Source organism: Coloeus monedula (genome assembly GCF_965178545.1).
Source record: "Coloeus monedula genome assembly, chromosome: 1".
Classification (NCBI taxonomy): domain Eukaryota; kingdom Metazoa; phylum Chordata; class Aves; order Passeriformes; family Corvidae; genus Coloeus; species Coloeus monedula.
In genome coordinates, this window is record NC_138781.1 from 86,696,669 (window position 1) to 86,713,790 (window position 17,122).

Genomic DNA, 17,122 nt, shown 5'->3' on the forward strand with positions numbered 1-17,122 from the left:
CTGAATATGTCCATTAGCACTAAAGCTGCATCCCTGAGCAGCTGAGAATCGGGTCTCCAACACTCCTCTGTAATTCCACTTCAGCCTTCTCTTTTCAGTTCATGGCAGGGTTCACTTTTTATTTCTTGGACTCTGATCAAAAACTAGTTAATTACCAAAGCAGCATGATGCTGGGATGATTGACAGATAACACCCCATGAGTGAATAAAAAGCTGCATTTTGAAAGGATAAAACAATAAAGATGTTTCAACAAGAAGACGAACAGCAGGCTTCCAGCAGGGAGTGTTAAAAGGTTCCCAGAACATCACACCAGAAAGGGTTTTTGTCATCTGGCTTCACAAGAAATGACAATCTCAGCTCAGGGTATTTGATTAACTCTAGCTCATGCATTCAACTTGTGAGGCAACTGGTACTCTGGGAACATCACAGGAGAAAGGGACAGGTAGCAGATTCCTTCCAGAATTGCTTAAAAAAATGCTTGTAATTTTTCTGGAGGCTATTGGAGAAAGGAGACATGGAACAGAATTAAGTGTTCAGTGCACTTCTTCTGTGCAGCTACTTGGATGTGTGTAAGAAATAAATTTGAACTGAGTTAACTGACACAGCCAAACAGCAAACACTCCCATACCTAAACTGTATACAGAAATAAGGCATTGTTATTTTTGTATATAGAAACATTATATCCATTAAGTACAGATTTTTGTATAGTAATTTTAAACAAGTCTAATAATTCTAATAAAAGTTTTTATTTGTCTGGATCACTGATTTTATGAGGACCTTCTTCATGGTGATTTTATTGCTACTCATCTCTTTCAAGAGTCAAAATAAACTGAATTTACTAATTAAAGATGGCAAAGTCATCACAAGTTACATGTTGCCACTCCATTCAAAATTGAATTTACAGAACTGTTCTATTCCTTTTTAGTTATATGACAAAGATTAAATTTCAAATAAATTATTAAATCCAAACCCAAATTCTATGATTAGAGTCAGTTTCTTATTCAAACATTCTATCCTTAATTATCTGCTGTGTTATAATGCCTGTAAAAATATGGGTCCCTTCCAATCCCAGATTTTCTCTGATTCTATGAAAAGTTTTCTGTGATATTTTGTGAATGGAAATTAATACAGAAAGAAGTTTCTATATGTGTTCTTATTTGTCTTGGGAAACTTAAATCATGATCTGGTCTGACATTATATTTATCTGCTACACCATAACGAATATTTTGTTGCTTGCAGGACAGTCTCCTGTGTCAAACTGTTATCTTGGTTCATTATATTATATTAATTATATTTATCATATTATCACAGCATATTAGAATCATTCAGTGGACTAGTAATCACATAAAATCACAGTATGGATTCTGTTTTGGCAGATTATTTTCTGATTTTTAAAATGTGTTACAGGAAAACAATAGATCCAAAAATATAGGACCAAATAGAGCTCTGAGGAAATAAACACACTTAAGAAGCCTGGTTCTTTATTAAAGGCAATTTTAAATTTCTATTTAATTTGCATCTCTGTGCATACACAGAATTATTTTGATGATTCACAGAGGATTTTCAGTACTGCTTCAAACATAAATGTGAAATGTGAAATGGAGGCAAACAAAAGCAATAAGAAAGAGGAAATATCTTGTGCAAGTCATCAAAAATGTTATGTTGGTACACAGCTATAATTTATAACTGTGTACACAGGACTGAGGAAAAAACACTCAACTAGATTTCTTCATGTTTAGGGTAATTCAGGGAAAAAGATTATAGGTTGCTGCAATATCACAAGGCCCATTTGCTATTAAATGTAGATTTCCTGTTTTGAGGACCACCCAAGCGCAAATATTTGCTTTTCCAAGTGCTTTAAAATGCTAACTCACATTAGTTCAACATATAAATAGAGAAATAATTTTGCTTAAGCACTTTGTCTTTTTAAAGAGAGAAGAAATATACTGGATTAATCACCTCATTCAGCTTTAAGAGCAGGTCAAATCCAAAACTGTATTTGATGAGAAGTCTTGGTGTTTATTTCATGTTCTCTGTATGGTGCCAGCATATCCAAGAGGAATGAAAAAAACCCACTACATGTCTCACACCTGATTTTGAAATTGGAGTAATAATTTACTTGTTAAGAGCTAAATATTATTCTCTGTCCAAAGTATCAGGCTTCTAAATCTTAGGCAGTACTCATGCTGTTTCAGAGGTTTCCTGCCCAACCTTTCAGTCAAAAGCTTTGGCTGAGTATTCTGTATATCAAACTGCTCCTTTTCACTCACAAGGGAAAAATGCCAGAAAATGGCTTCTGCACCTCATATTACCTGAGCACAAAATACATGTTTTCAAGAGATGTCAAGTTCAAGGATGAGAAACCTCTCAAAAGAAGCACACTTGGATAAGGAGGGAATCTTGACTCTAATTGGAGTTCCTGCTACTGGATCAGTTGTAACATCTTAATGTTGCCATCCAGACAGTGCTAAAGCAGGCATCAAAGAGAACCAAACTAAAACCAGAAAAATAGAATGAGAGAAAGTAGGGGCTGAAGTAGGAATATATATCTGATATATATTGTTTTATATCAACTAGACCCATCAGCACTTCTAAAAGTGATGGGGTTTGTATGTCAACATAGTTTTGAGTACAAATACAAGCAGGCTAAGATATTATTCCCATTTCCCAATATTTTCCTTTCAAACAAGCAAATTTGAGGTATATCCATTTTTAGACTTCTAATAAAATGCCTGTAAATATTATGTGCCTAGATTCATGTAGTATCTTGGATTGAAAGAAGTATTACTTTATTTGCACACAGTGAACCATGAAATCACAACTTAATTTAAAAGATGTTGTTTTTTAAAATTGGAGAATACATAACATTTATAGTAAGGTGAACAAACAAATTTACCCTGTCTATAGAAAAACACAATACAATTTGACACTATTTTGTTCCTCTGCATAGTCACTGATCACTGTCAGCAAGTTAGAACAAAATTTGAAACAACAAATTAAATCAACTCAACTATTCCCCCCTCTGTCCAAAAAAAACAAACCCAGTTAAAGAGATCTATGTCCATATAATCAAACCATTCAGTTTTATTACTTTGTCTTACATTTGTACCAGGAGTCCAAAGGAGGTTTTGGAAGTCCTAAATATGACTTAGCAAATAATATGAGACTTTCACTTTAAAAGTAAGAGTCTTTATTTCACCTTCTAAGTATGAAGTTTGGACACAAAAACCTCACCGTGGTCATTGGAGCATAAATAATTTTCTTTGTTTGCCAGTAAAGCTCACATTAGCTTGGTTCAAGGCTTAATCAACATGTCTGTTCTCTTCTTCCTAGCTCAAAGACTTCTGGAAGGTTATCATTAGTATTTGCATGAGTATGTAAAGTAGAAAAAACATGTGAATTATTATAACTTCTTAATAATAGGCTTAAAATCCATGACCACAATTACAGTTCTCCATAATACGTTCTTTATAATTCTCAGATTTACTCTACCATCTTTTGGATCTCTTATAACAGCTGCTAACAACCTACTATTCCAAAGCCTCATGCCAATTCTACATCTGTAAATCACCAGCCCAACCATGACTCATCACATCATTGGAAACAGTCTACACGACACAGGAAGCTAAGAATAGAGTTCGTTCTTTGAGAATGTCTTACTGCAATCAGCTTCAGCTGCTTCTTGTGATGGTTCCTGCCAGATTCAAGATAACAAAATTAAACATCTAGGGCAAGAAACAGAATTTTATTACTGCAGTCCCATTCTTCCCTTTGAGAATTATTTGAAGTACCCTTGTGAGACTGCTTAACACAAAATTCTTTCTTCCTATGATATCTTCCATTATTCAAAACTTCCTTGCCTTACTACTATTTTATGTTTATCCTCAAAGCAAATCCTAATGCGACTGATGTATACAGTCTTGTACCATAACACAATATTCAAAGTTAGAACTTTCCATTTCTTTTTTCTTCCTTTTTCTTCCAATCCTGTTCACAATGATTTCTCAATTGACAGGTCTGAAAATTCTGACATGCATTCCAGTAAATCTATGCTTCACAGTTTTCAGAGAGAATTAATATCATCTCTAAGTTATTTTCAAAAAGATATTTTTTTAACAAACATTCAAATTGAAGCTTCTTTAGGTAAATAAAGTTGCCGAACCTTATTCTATGCATTTTTACCTTCAGGAATGTGTTCCAGACTAGCTCGTGTAGAAAACACTTCTCCTTTTCTCTTCTCTTTTTAATGTATTTTTCCAAATTAAGTACTTTCCTTTGCAACTGAAACCAGACAAGATATTTCAGCTAAGAGTATCACGGTTTGAGAAAGTTATGAGAAAGCAAAAATGGGGTTAAAAAGGGAAATGCACACTCACATATAAACAACAGCTCTCTGCTTTGATGTTGCATTAGAGCAAAACAGTTTTGTATTTCTACTGTGACAAGTGCTGCACTTTTTGTCGCTACTGTTTTTTCAGCAATTAAACATTATGAATTCAAAAACTCTCTCTCACTGTCTGGAAAGCTGTACTGCAGTCTCATTTTAAAATACATAACCCCCCCCCCCCCCCCCAAAAAAAAATGCAGTTGGCCTATTCACTATGGTTTAATATCAGTAGTGGTAACATAATCAGTGGAAATCATTGGTACAACTTAAACATTTCACTACTCTTTAGAATTTTTTTCAAGATAGTTGAGTAAGGCACCAAAAAAAGGTAATTACTTAAGGAATACCGCTTCACTGAACACATTGCTATATTAAAGGCTTCTAAGGAGGTTTAGCAGCCTATCTCCAATTTAAGGCATAAGAACTTGGAACTCTGTATTTATGAAGCATCACTGACAGAGAAGCTAGGATCACATTAACTAGAGTTTCTTACCTCACAATTAATTTAAAAATACTTTCATTCATCAAGCCTTCATGTCAGAGGGATAGTGGAAAACCATATTAAGTAATAATTTTAATGTAAAAAATATTAAATTCCTTCATTTTGATCTGGACAAGTAGCTAGAGAGCTATCCAGCAGAAGTCATTAATGGGAAAGTATAGCTTCAGCTTCAGTGATTACAGAACTATTAAATACATCCTCTGTAGCACAGATATTTCTGACTCAAAAGCAGAAACTTTATAGCAAATGCTTATAGAAAATATCTCCTTTCAGAAAAAAAAAAGCATGTTGGTTGTGCAATTCCACATCATGTTAGCAATTCACTGGTTCTGAGGGATGCTTGAGAGAAGCTCTGAAGCTAAGTCTAATAAAATACTTTTAATTTAAATCTTGCTTTGTTCCCAAATTCACAACGCTGCATTTCCATACGACTGTCATGAGAAAAGGTTGAGTAAATGAAAACCTGACTGGTAAATCAAAGCAACAAAATATGTTTCCTAGTTACTAAAGGAATCATCATCTACCCATGTGTATACATTTTGCAGTGTATTCATTAAAATGTTTACTACTTTTTGAAAGAGAGCACTTGCATAACAGTTTGTCATGCAATGTTAAATTGGAATTTTTCAGGGAAAACTGCAGATCATCCAGTGTTTACTACTACACTTTGGGGCAGGTGGCCCCTTCAGAAAAGAAGGGGGAAATGCATTTTGCCTAGAGTCATCCAAGTGTCCGTCCACTAACAGAAGTTTTTAGAGTGCAGTGAGAAATGAGAACTTCTCAAGAGTGTAGTTTACAGAGCAACAGATACAGATTGCGTCAAAGGAATGAGGAGCAAGCATGCCATGAGACCTCCAAAGGGGTGGAAGAATGGAATTCCTGCAGATACAGACTGTGCTCTGCTGCCACCTAGAAAGACACTTGTTCAAGAGTTTTAAAACAGGTCCAGGTCACAGGATATTTCCTGCAAAGGCGACACAGAGATTTGTCCATGATGCCCAATTTTTTTGTTTTCTTCAACAACTGACTTTGTGCTTTCTCTCTTTTAGAAAATCCCATGATCTGCTGCTGAATAACCCCTGAGTTTTAAAACATCTTTAGTGTTTTGATGTGTGCACAGTAAGGGACAAGTTTAGAGAACTTAGCTTGAAGTGCTTTCACAAAACCACTTGACACAAAGCTCACATTATTTTTCTGAAAATCTTCCCTCAAAAGTGTAACTTATTGTCTCTGGGATCACATGATTATCAGCCAGCAGCCATTTAGGTCTCTTGTTCTCCACATTCTCCTTCCCCCAAAGTTTGTGATGAATTATACAGTTAGAAAGCCAAGAGAATATTTCATCTACATCTAAGAAATGAAAAACACTTCCAACATCACTATAACAGACTCAATAAATTCTCTTACAAAAGGCAAAATCTTTGAAGAGCTAAGGTACCCCGGGAAAGTGCTGGAGAGATCAGAGGCAGCTGGTGTGTCCCAGGTTAACTGCTAAGCGACAGTTCTGCCACTGCATTTCTGATAATAGAAAAACAAAATCCCAAAGTGATCTGCAGGAAAAAAAAAAAAAAAAAGGAAAAAGAACAAAGGCTAAAATCCTTCTTGAACTCAAAGCTACTGGTTGCAGATTTGAAAGGGAAACTTCCCACACCTGCTGCCAGTTACTGTTACAACAACTAAGGGACACCTCTGCATAGCTAAAAGACATATTCTTTATTTGATTGTACAGGATACTGAGTAACATGCTTTAGCTTTGAAGTTAAAATCCACCCTTCCCAGATCCTCAATCCAGGTGATGCTACAGCCTACAGCTGTGGCCAGAATCAGGATGAGAAGAATCTTCCAGCCTCCTCCTGTGCTCCTTCAGGACCTGAGAAGACCAACAGCTCCTACAAAATGCAGTGTCAGTAGAGTAAGACTTCTCAGGTGGGAAGCATAGCTACTGCTTGCACATGGGGGAGGCACGGGCAAGCACTTGGCAGGGCTCACAGCAGCCCCAGCAGCAGCCCACGATGGGCAGGTCCATAGCCTGCCCTGACAATGCCACAGCAAGGACAGAAATCTGCCTCTGTGCTCCTTCCCCAGAGTTCCTCCTCCCCATTACACTGCCTGCCTGCTCACCCCCTCTCTCCAGCTCTCAGCTGCTGCCAGGGTGGATTCACAACTCAGGAAAGATGACCCCAGTACAGAGTTATGCTCAACAAGCCTTAAGAAAGCTCACAACTACTTGCTGAAGCACTTTCAGACCTTTTTTTTTTTTTTTAGTTGCTGGTTGCTTTCAAGTGCTGGTTATTTCTTTGAATTCATAAATATAAAAATTGTAATAAAAAGATGTGGATTTCATCCCAGCTCTTATTTTTCATCATTTCTCACTAAAACCAAAAAAAAATCAAAGCAGGATAATAATGAATATGAAGTAAAACCTAACTGCTAAATGGCAGAAAATGCTACCACTTTGAGAATAAAATTATTAGGCAAACAATGTTCATGAGTTCACACTGACACAAATTCAAAAGATAATGCATGCATTTATTTGGCACCTGGCAGTAAGAAGCTAAGAGGGGCAGACACATAGCAAAGATCAGTTGATGGATAATCTCATTACAAGGTGTCCTTCAAAAAGAGAAAATGAAATTTATATTTATACCTGTATGAATCTAATCAAGGCAGATAGTACAGAACTAAAAATCTGACTTAGGCCAAGAAGTGAGTCTATATAAATAAACATATTTAAACTAATATCTGCAAATTTGGCACTGTCCTTATTAAGTTCTTTTTTGTTCTTAGAAAATCAGAAACCATATAACAGACAAATTTTTGTGTCTTTAAATCTCCTGTGTGCCAGGGAGGACTAGAAGGATGGGTACCTAAGGAAGGGCCAGGGTGATCATAACTTCCTAATGGGAATGTTGAAGCAAAAACTGCAGTTTTCTCTACTGGCAACATCATGACCAGCGACTACCAAATAATATAATGAATGCTTATAACAAATTTGGTTTAACAGGTTCTGTAAGTTCTGCCATTATCTCATCTCAACCCTTCTTGCCTTATGTTGCCTTCATCCCACTGCCTCCACCTGCCCCTCCAGGGGAATGGGAGAGAGAATTGGGGAAAAATATAAAATTTGTGTCTTGAGATGAAGATAATTTAGTAGAACAGAAAAGGAAGAGGGAAAAAAATAAAAATTCAAAGACTTAAAAGATACAAAACAAGTGATGTACTATGGAATTGCTCACCATGCACCAACTGATGCTGAGCCAGTGCCAAGCAGCAGCTCTCCAGCCAGCTTTCCCACTAGATTACAAGCTGGGCACATGGTATGGGATATTCCTTTGGCCAGTTTAGGTCGGCTGTCCTGACCGTTTCGACTTTTAGCCTCTGGTGCACCCCAGCCTCTTCACTGGTAGCATGGTGCAAGAAGATGAAAAGTCCTTGATTTAGTTTAAGCACTGTGAAGCAACAATTAAAATATAAGTGTATTATCATTATTCTCATCCTGAATCCAAAACACAGCACTACTGCAGCTACTAGGAAGAAATTTAACTCTATACCAGACAAAACCAGGACAGTACTGAAAGGAAGGACTTCCATTCATCCATGATTATTCAAAACAAGAAAGTTATATATTTCAGTTGGAGAATTATCTGTATAACAATGTTCTGCCTCCTGAAGCATTGACCTTTGGGTGGCACATATGGCCATAACTACAGTCTTAATTCCAGCCATGATTGCTATTTGACAATTAAGTCTCATATCCTTTCAAGGATAGAATCTCAAGAAAATTAATATTTGGTGGGGAAATCAAATGTACCCTTTACTCGAGGTGGTTTCTAAGTGTTAGCTGATGGTCTCTATGTTCCCTGTCTTGTCTCCTCAGGAAACCACAATACCAGCGCTGGATAGAAACCCTTCGATGCAACTACTCTTGCTAACCATATACACCAAAAGTAACTTTCATCTGTAAGTGGCATAAAATGCTTTACATATTTTTTTGCAAAGATCCTTTCATTCATCAGCAAAATGCTGCTCTTTTTGAAGTAGGATATATTTTGTTCCATTAGTACTATAAAAAATACTTTTGTGAGAAAGAATCTTTGTAAAAACTAATTACAACAATGCTTAACTTTAAGTAATCTAACTAGAGTGACTATTTCATTAATAGCACAGAGACAAATATTTTAGCAGGTTGAAGGAAGAATGAAAAGCATTTCTGTTAAAACCCAAGTTTGCCTTAATGGATTCATTTGATGTTGGTCATATTCAATCTGAGATTGCAATCCAAGTGATTATGCCCATAAGCATTAGATGCTAAAAATCTAACAAAGTGTAACACCACAATGTCCTCTACAAAAATCATACAGCCATCATGCTCTCTAACTAGCCAAAGGTCAGCTCCACGGAGAACTAGATGTGACTTTCTTTTTAATGGTGTTTTTCACATATTGGAAGATATTGGTCTATCAGAAATGAAGCAGCAGTTAATAATTGCAGTTTAGGGTTTAGCTCATTCACCTAAATCAAAATTGAACTAGATCAGAACCTCTGCTTTAGTTAATGATATATTGAATATTAAAAAAAACCAACCAAACAAAAACCTCTAAACACCACAAACAGAAAAAACCAACCCAAACCCAAAACTAGGAAGTCTTAAAAGACACCAGAAAGTAAACAGCCTTGGCTGTCACATATGTACATGATTGATTCTTTTTCATAAGAATACCTAGATCTCAGACTAAGGGTCAAATTTGTCAAAACAGGAATCCAAACCAGCAGATCACATTCCAGCTGAGACTTCTCTTCTGAAGCTCATCAGGTCTTCTGCACTGTCACACTCATTTTTGCAGTCCTTGCCAGGTTTTGGCTCAGCTTACTCCACAGTGGGAAAAATCCTTGAGACTTCAGTAAAGTTATATAAAATGGTAAAAATTGTTCCTTTTGCAGCACTAGTTCCAAACATGTTCTTATAATCCCATCAGGAATTAGTAAACCTTAAAATGGATTAGGTAAATCATATTTTATGCTACCCGTTATCAAGACATGTTTTTGGCAACATTCATATAAGAGTAGTTTGATATATTTTTTCCACTAAAAGGGAGAAACCCTCCATATCAATACACTTCCCTCTTACAAATCATATAAATTTATTTTTCATCAGAGAATGTGTCACTGTGGATTGAAAAATTGCATTTAATTCCACTTTCCTCATGAAAAGGATCAAAAGGTGCTTTAGCATGTCCCTTGGTTACTTAAAAATTTATTAGTTTTGAGAGGGAATGCCTCTTGAAATTAATTTTTAAATTGTCAAAGATCAAAATGTTTAAAAAATATATATATATAATGCATCACAATTTAAGCTTTGGTTTTGGATTGTTACTACATTTCTGAGCAGATGCTTAAAACTAGGCTGACTCACTGTTTTCTCATCAGATATACTTATTTCTTAAAAAAAGTCTTAAAGACATGACAGAAATGAATGGCTTTAGAGAGCTATTTTTACCAAAATCACAGTTCCTGTGATTCTCAAAAGCTCAAAATTCTAGACCATTTATTTGAACTTCAGTTTTGTCTTATGAAGTTATTAATACAGAGGTTGATTAATATAAAAGGGTTTATCAAAATAGTAGTTCAGTGCAATTCTAGTGTTGGAAGAAAATTAGGTTGTGTTTGATGACTTAACAGCTGACAAAGGCAGGAGAAAAAAGATTGTTATGTTTAATTTGGTAAAGCTATTAATTTCTTTAAGCTTGTAAAATATAATTGTTTATTACAGTTTTCTTTTCCAAATGGTCTACATAATAAGAATTTGATCATTACTAACCTGTTTCTAACTACAACCTTGAAAAGCATAATAAGTCACTTACCAGTTTAAATCCAGTCACTCTCTAATACGCCTTCTTTTTTAAGACTGACATTTACCTTAAAGAAACATATCTTTACTGTCACAACATAGTTTCCTGCTTGTGGTCATGAACTTCCTGAGACAGTGGGAACAGATACTAAATTAGACAAAAAAGACAAAATTCATTATAAAATCCCCCTAATTGTTAAAAGAACCTCATTGTTATTCCAATGGATGTGAGAGACTAGCTTTTGTCATTTGTATTTTTCCATGGCAGATTCTTAAACTAAAAGATCAGAGAAGGAACTGGCCTTAGTCAGCAGTGCTTGAGAGATTCCTTTTGTAAAATATTTCTCTTTCCTTTTCTCCCATCCTTCCAGAAACATTCTCATTATTTCCACTTTCAATCTCATTCCTCAGAAAAGATTCTACATTGTTCCTGAGACAAGTCTTGAAAACCTCCAGGGATGGAGATTCTACCACACTTCTCTGTGTGCTCTTGGAAGAAATGCCAACTTGCAACTTGGGGTTTTTGTCCCTTACACTGTCTGCCACCATCAAGAGTGTCTTTGCAAGACCTCTTCAAACAGTTTAAGGCTGCTGTGAGGTTATTTACCATTTAACCTCCTGTTTTCCAAACTAAACAAGCCCAGCTCTGTTAACCACTCCTCACAATTTGTGTGCTCTGGGCCCTGACTATGCAGTCCTCTGCTGGACCCTCTGCAGCTTACTGGCATCCTCTTAAAAGGGCTTGTCAAGTCCCAAACCCTCCCATCACAAGCCACTGTGCAGTAGATGACCTGTTCAGAAGGGGCGAAAGAAAACCTTTTAAATGTGCCTGACACCACATGCTCAGTCACTGCTTACTAAAGGAATGCATCTTTGGGAGTTGTGTAGAATTGATTTCAGGAGGTGACAGAGCTAAAGGTGAAATTAAATATATATATAACATACACAGGGAAAACACAGAGAAGATAATAAAAAAGGGGTAAAAGACAGGCATAGTGCCTATAATAACAGGAACAAAGGAAGAACAAATAGCCAGGAATTTCCCCAGTGTACCACTGATAAGGCCCCAACAACTTCCTTTCTCTTTGGCAGAATGAAAGCCCTGCTTTTTGAGTTGCCATTTGCTACATTTCATGACAGTAGTCTCAGCAAGCTTATTTTCTTCTCCTGCTTAATTTGGATTTTTTAAATTAAAATGAGATTTTTAAAAAGCAGCACGTGTCTGCCTGTTTTCTGCTACACCCTTTTTGCATGACCAGGTAATTGATACTGCAGTGCTGAGTCAGTGCAAACTCAGTGCTGCACCAGGAACCTTTGCTTAGCATTCAGTGTGAAAACACCCAGTCTGTGAGTGCTGCTGCTGGGCCTTCAGGTGCCACCACTTCTTGCCTTCATGCTGCTTCCTGAGAACCAAAAAAATCACCAAAAGCCCATCACTGGGTTTCATTTTCTGCAGTAGCAGGCTAGGTGTCATTATGATTGTGATAGCTGACATTCCCAAAAGTCAGTAGGAGGCTTCCTGAAGTCCTGCATTATGTTGAGAAATTGCCTTACACTGTTGATGTGAAACTTTCCTTGGGAATTGTAGTCTAGCTAGACAGACACAGAATGCAAATTGGAGATGGCAAGAAAACTTAATTTCCCAGAAAGTTAAATAAAGTGGGTAATAAACCACATCCTAAAAAATTTAGTTGCAAATAAATCATAGTACATGAAAGACATTTCTAATGTAGTTCTTTGTAAGTCTCGTTATAACAAAACATTAGCAGAAATCACCACTTCTGCATATGAAAGACACATTAAAATGTTTTCACTTGTCCATTTTTATTCTAACTATATATGGCATGGAAAAGAGACACTGTATTGTAAAACCACCCTTCTTGGCTTTTCCAGTGCTTTTTTTTACCCAAAAGCTTTTTTCTACTTTAACACCTTCAGATTATTCTGCTTTATTAAGTTATGTCAGAGAATTGTGTAATGTGTGCTCAGCACACACCCAATTCAAATGCTGGGAGAATGTGAGTTTCTTTCATTCAAGACTAAAAAAACCCATTTTCATACAAGTACATATAAATAATTCAGGTATTGAAGTAAAAGAATATTTCTGCAAGAGGTTGCATATCATACTGTTATGCATACAGCATGTGCTTTAGTGTTCTAGAAACAGTTTGGAGAGGAAAAGATAGCAAAAGTAATGACAGGAATGGCAGGAAAACCAGGGTAACCGCAAAGAATTTGTCTGTCTTATCAACTCCTAATGCTGAGTAAGTTTTCTCTATGGCTTGTTTGTCTCTTCAATGCAAGGTCTAAAAGAGTATTATATTAACAATTCCTTATCAAAGGTGTGTTTACCTATTATGAATACAGAAAGAACACTTAGATTCTACTCAGCTTTGCTGTCACTAACTTTTTCCCAGGTAGGAAACTGGCATGAAAAGCTGGTCAAGCACACAGCTGCTTAAATTCTAGAGGCAGTAATGCACTCATAAGCTGTACAACAGGTGCAGCTCAGGTGTCCTTCCCATGCTGAAATCTTGAACACCGTGGTTGCCTTTTGGCCTTGCTCACTAATCTTGAAATTGTGTTTTGACTAGAAATGTGAGGCAGCTTTATACACGCTCCATGGGATGGATAGAGGCCCTAGGAGGAGGAGGAGTTGCCCTTTGTAGCAGAGAGCAGTTGGAACAGATGCAGCTGTGACTGTGGACAAATGATGAGGACTTTCACTGGAACATCAGCAGTAAAAGGAAAGCTGGAAAGTGCTAGGAATGCCTTAGTGTTGAACTGGGTAGAAGCCCTGGTGACAAGGGGTAAGGAAAACACTGAGGTACAGAATGTCTTCTTCAACTCTTTATTGGTTGTTGGCTATTTGAATTGTCCATCCCTGAATTGTCCTCAGGGATACCGGGACCCTCCAACCCATGAGAAAGTTTGGAGAAATGTAGATATAACCTCAAAAGAGTAGTATCAATTCAGGAAACACTTGAATGAACTGGACATGCACAAGTTCATGGGACCTGACAGGATGCATCCTTGAGTGTTAAGGGAGTTGGCATTGTGAAGTCACTCATTATCGTATTTGAAATGCTGTAAGAATTGGGAAAGTTTCATGAGTATTGAAAAAAAAGCAACATCACTCCTGGCATCAAGAACAAGAAGGAAGATGATGAGAGCTGCAGTCCAGCCAGCCTCACTGCATTCCCTTGAAAGGAAAACCTCCTGGAAGCCATTTCCAACCATATTAAGCAAAAGTCCCTCACTAGGGTTGGTCAGCATATATTTGTGAGGCTGCAGTGCCTGACCAGCTGCTCTTCTGTGAGGAGGTGACTGGTTCAGTGGACAAGGAGAGACCAGAGGAAGTTGTTTATCTTGATTTCAGCAAGATTTTTGACACCATCTCTCATGACACTCGTAACAAATTCTTCCTTTTTCTCCTGATTTCTTCTCACTCTCTCAAAGATATGTATATATTGATGTGCTAAGATTTTATCCACAATTTGTAGAAATGTGTAGAAATTATTTCCTGTCAAAGTGATTTTGCCTGTTTTGCTCAGTTCCTCTCTTGCCCAGATATTCCTCTATGAACATATTCAAAATGGACATTGACAGACACAATAGACTATGCACTTATTTTGTCCACTGCTTGTATTTATAGTTGCTGTTACACATGTAGCATGCATCAGAAGATCTGAGAATTGGGATGGTATAATAGAGCTGGCAGCAGAAAGATAATCAAGAAAACAGATATTTTTCAAAAGGCGCTAGAGTACAATGAGCTTGCCAATAAAATCCCAAGTCAGAGCAACGCTGACATATCAATACAGAATTACTGATACTGAAACATCAATCAGACAGCAGCAATGTTTTAAGAAATACCTCAGGTTTTTTAAATGAATATCTAATATGTGCTTAACATGCTTTTATCTGTAACATAAAATCTGCATTAATTTTGGCAATTAAGGAAGAGTCTTGCGTTCAAACATTACAGTTCTTTGTTTTGTATCATAGAAGCTGACTTGTGCTCAGTCACATCTCAGACGTTGTGCTCGTATAATGATCCCACATGCCACATTATGCAGATGACTTTGTTACACTTAAGACCCTGACTGAAGCATATACGTCCCAGAAAATCTCAGAAGAAACACTTCTTTCATTTGGAAACTTCTGAAAGTGACTGACATTATAATCAATGAAGTGAAAAATATAGAGGAAGCATAGAAAAATCAGATAGTTTTAAGAGTCTGGTGCTTTTAAGACAGTAGAAAATAGTCTAGTTCTTGTCGCCTTCATCTTAAAAGTTGTTCTTTAAGGAGATCATTGGTGTGAAAAAATAAAGTCCTGTGTAAACAACTCCCAAAGTAAGTGGGCTATGGAAAATCTCCTTGGAGTTTTTCAAGATTCATCTGGACAAAGCCATGGCTGACCTGGCCTTGCATTGGTCATGGCCCTGCTGCAAGAAATTGGATGAGGCACTGCCAGTGGTCCCTTCCAGCCATACAGCATCTGTGATTCAATGAAATGTGCCTGACCACTGTAAGCCATTGGCACTATCTAGGAAAAATAAAACACGTGGCAATGACCGGAAGGAGCCCAAGAGTGGGAATGGGCTTCAAAATACTTCGAACGTCTCTCTCTGTTTTCCTAACTGTTTTTCTATGGCTCAGACTTCCCGTCTTGTTAAATCAGAGAGAAGAATGCCTGCAATTAGTCAGTGCTTTACATAACATCATTACCAAATCCAACAGAATCAAGGTAACTTTACCTTGATGAACAGAGCTGTCTATAACCCTTTGTCCAGTTGTTCACGCTTTGCTTAAAGGAAAGGAAAAAATGCAGTTTGATGGATTTTGGTGATTCTGAATAGCAAAGTCTTTAGCCTTTAACTTATTGAGTTCCAGCCTACTATTACAGGATAAAAACTATGACAAACATAATTTTCACTATAATATATCTTGAATTGAATTTTCTATAGTGTCTTCTGAACAAAACTAGGAGTTTTGTGGCAGGTATTAGTCAAATTCAGCCCAACAACACAAATTCCTTTTGGAAAACCTGGTAACACACAATATACACACCGGGGTGATTTTCATATAAATAAAGCGATGTTTAAAAATATGTTCAACCCTTCTCTTATGATGGAGACCAGTGCTTATTTACTTAAAAGGTACCTAAGCTGCTGTTGAAAAGCAGAACTGCAGCCATTCAGGAATGTTTCATATTCCAGGAACACAGCAGAGAGTAACTGCTGACCCCATTGCCACTTTTAGGACAGCCTTTATGAAAAGTTAGTACTTTCAGCATCCAATACACCCAACAAAATGTAAATTCTGTAGTTTCTGGTCTCCTCTGCCTGTCAGCCATGACCTCTAAAGGTGAAATTTAATTTAACAGTGGTTTTCAATCAAATTATAAATATTATCTTACATTATGCTAGAAGATCAAGAACTGCTACTTCTTCTGTTTATAGAAATGCAGCTTGTCACTCAGAAACATTACAAGAGCTGATCTAGAAAAGAACAAATGTTTAAAGTGGGATCCAAAGCCTATTGAAGTCCACAAAAGTATCTGGAAATATTTTGCTTGTGGGCCTAATCTGCATTAAACAGACCTTTTATTTTGTGGCAAATATTGTATCTGTAAATGTAGACCATACAATTTAGCTAGAAACAGGTGCAGTTTTGTATAGCCACTAGGTACTAGTGGTAATTACACCTGAAAAGAGTTCTACGGTGACTTTTCATAAGTACCTTTGAAAGGTAATGTCGCAAAACACAAAGAGAAAAATTTAAAGACATGATCAGGTCTGGAGAACTGAGCTTTTCCCCTGCTTTTATCCAGCGAGTCTCTGTCCAGTGAATTCATCAAGGCATGAGTACTAGACGCTCAGATGGTAACTTCTGCAAGAATTTATTCTTTCTATAAAACACATTTCTGAATAATACATGTTCATGTGTAGAGCCCTGTACATTTTCCTACACACCTCACCATCAGAAATGTCCATACTAACTTCTTCCTATGTACATAATTTTACCATATCTTATATTTGAAAGTGATAAAAGTAAATACAGTTCTGTATTTTCCACAATTTGAGTATTTTACGCTTTAAAGTATCAAGTGTCTCAAACATTTTCTTGGCATTACTTACAAATTCAACATATTCTTTTAAAGAGCCTATCTTCTTACTTTTTTTAGTTTTGCAAAATTTAAAGTACTTGTAAGAGTGAGAGGAGATATGACTACACTCCATAAATACATTATCAGAAGCGTGAACTCTGGGAGGAAAAAAATACTTAAGTTAAAGGACAGTTTTGTTACAGGAACAAATGGTTCTCTGTTAATGAATAAATGTGTGCTTGAGGTTTTATTCTACATGAGTGTATTATGG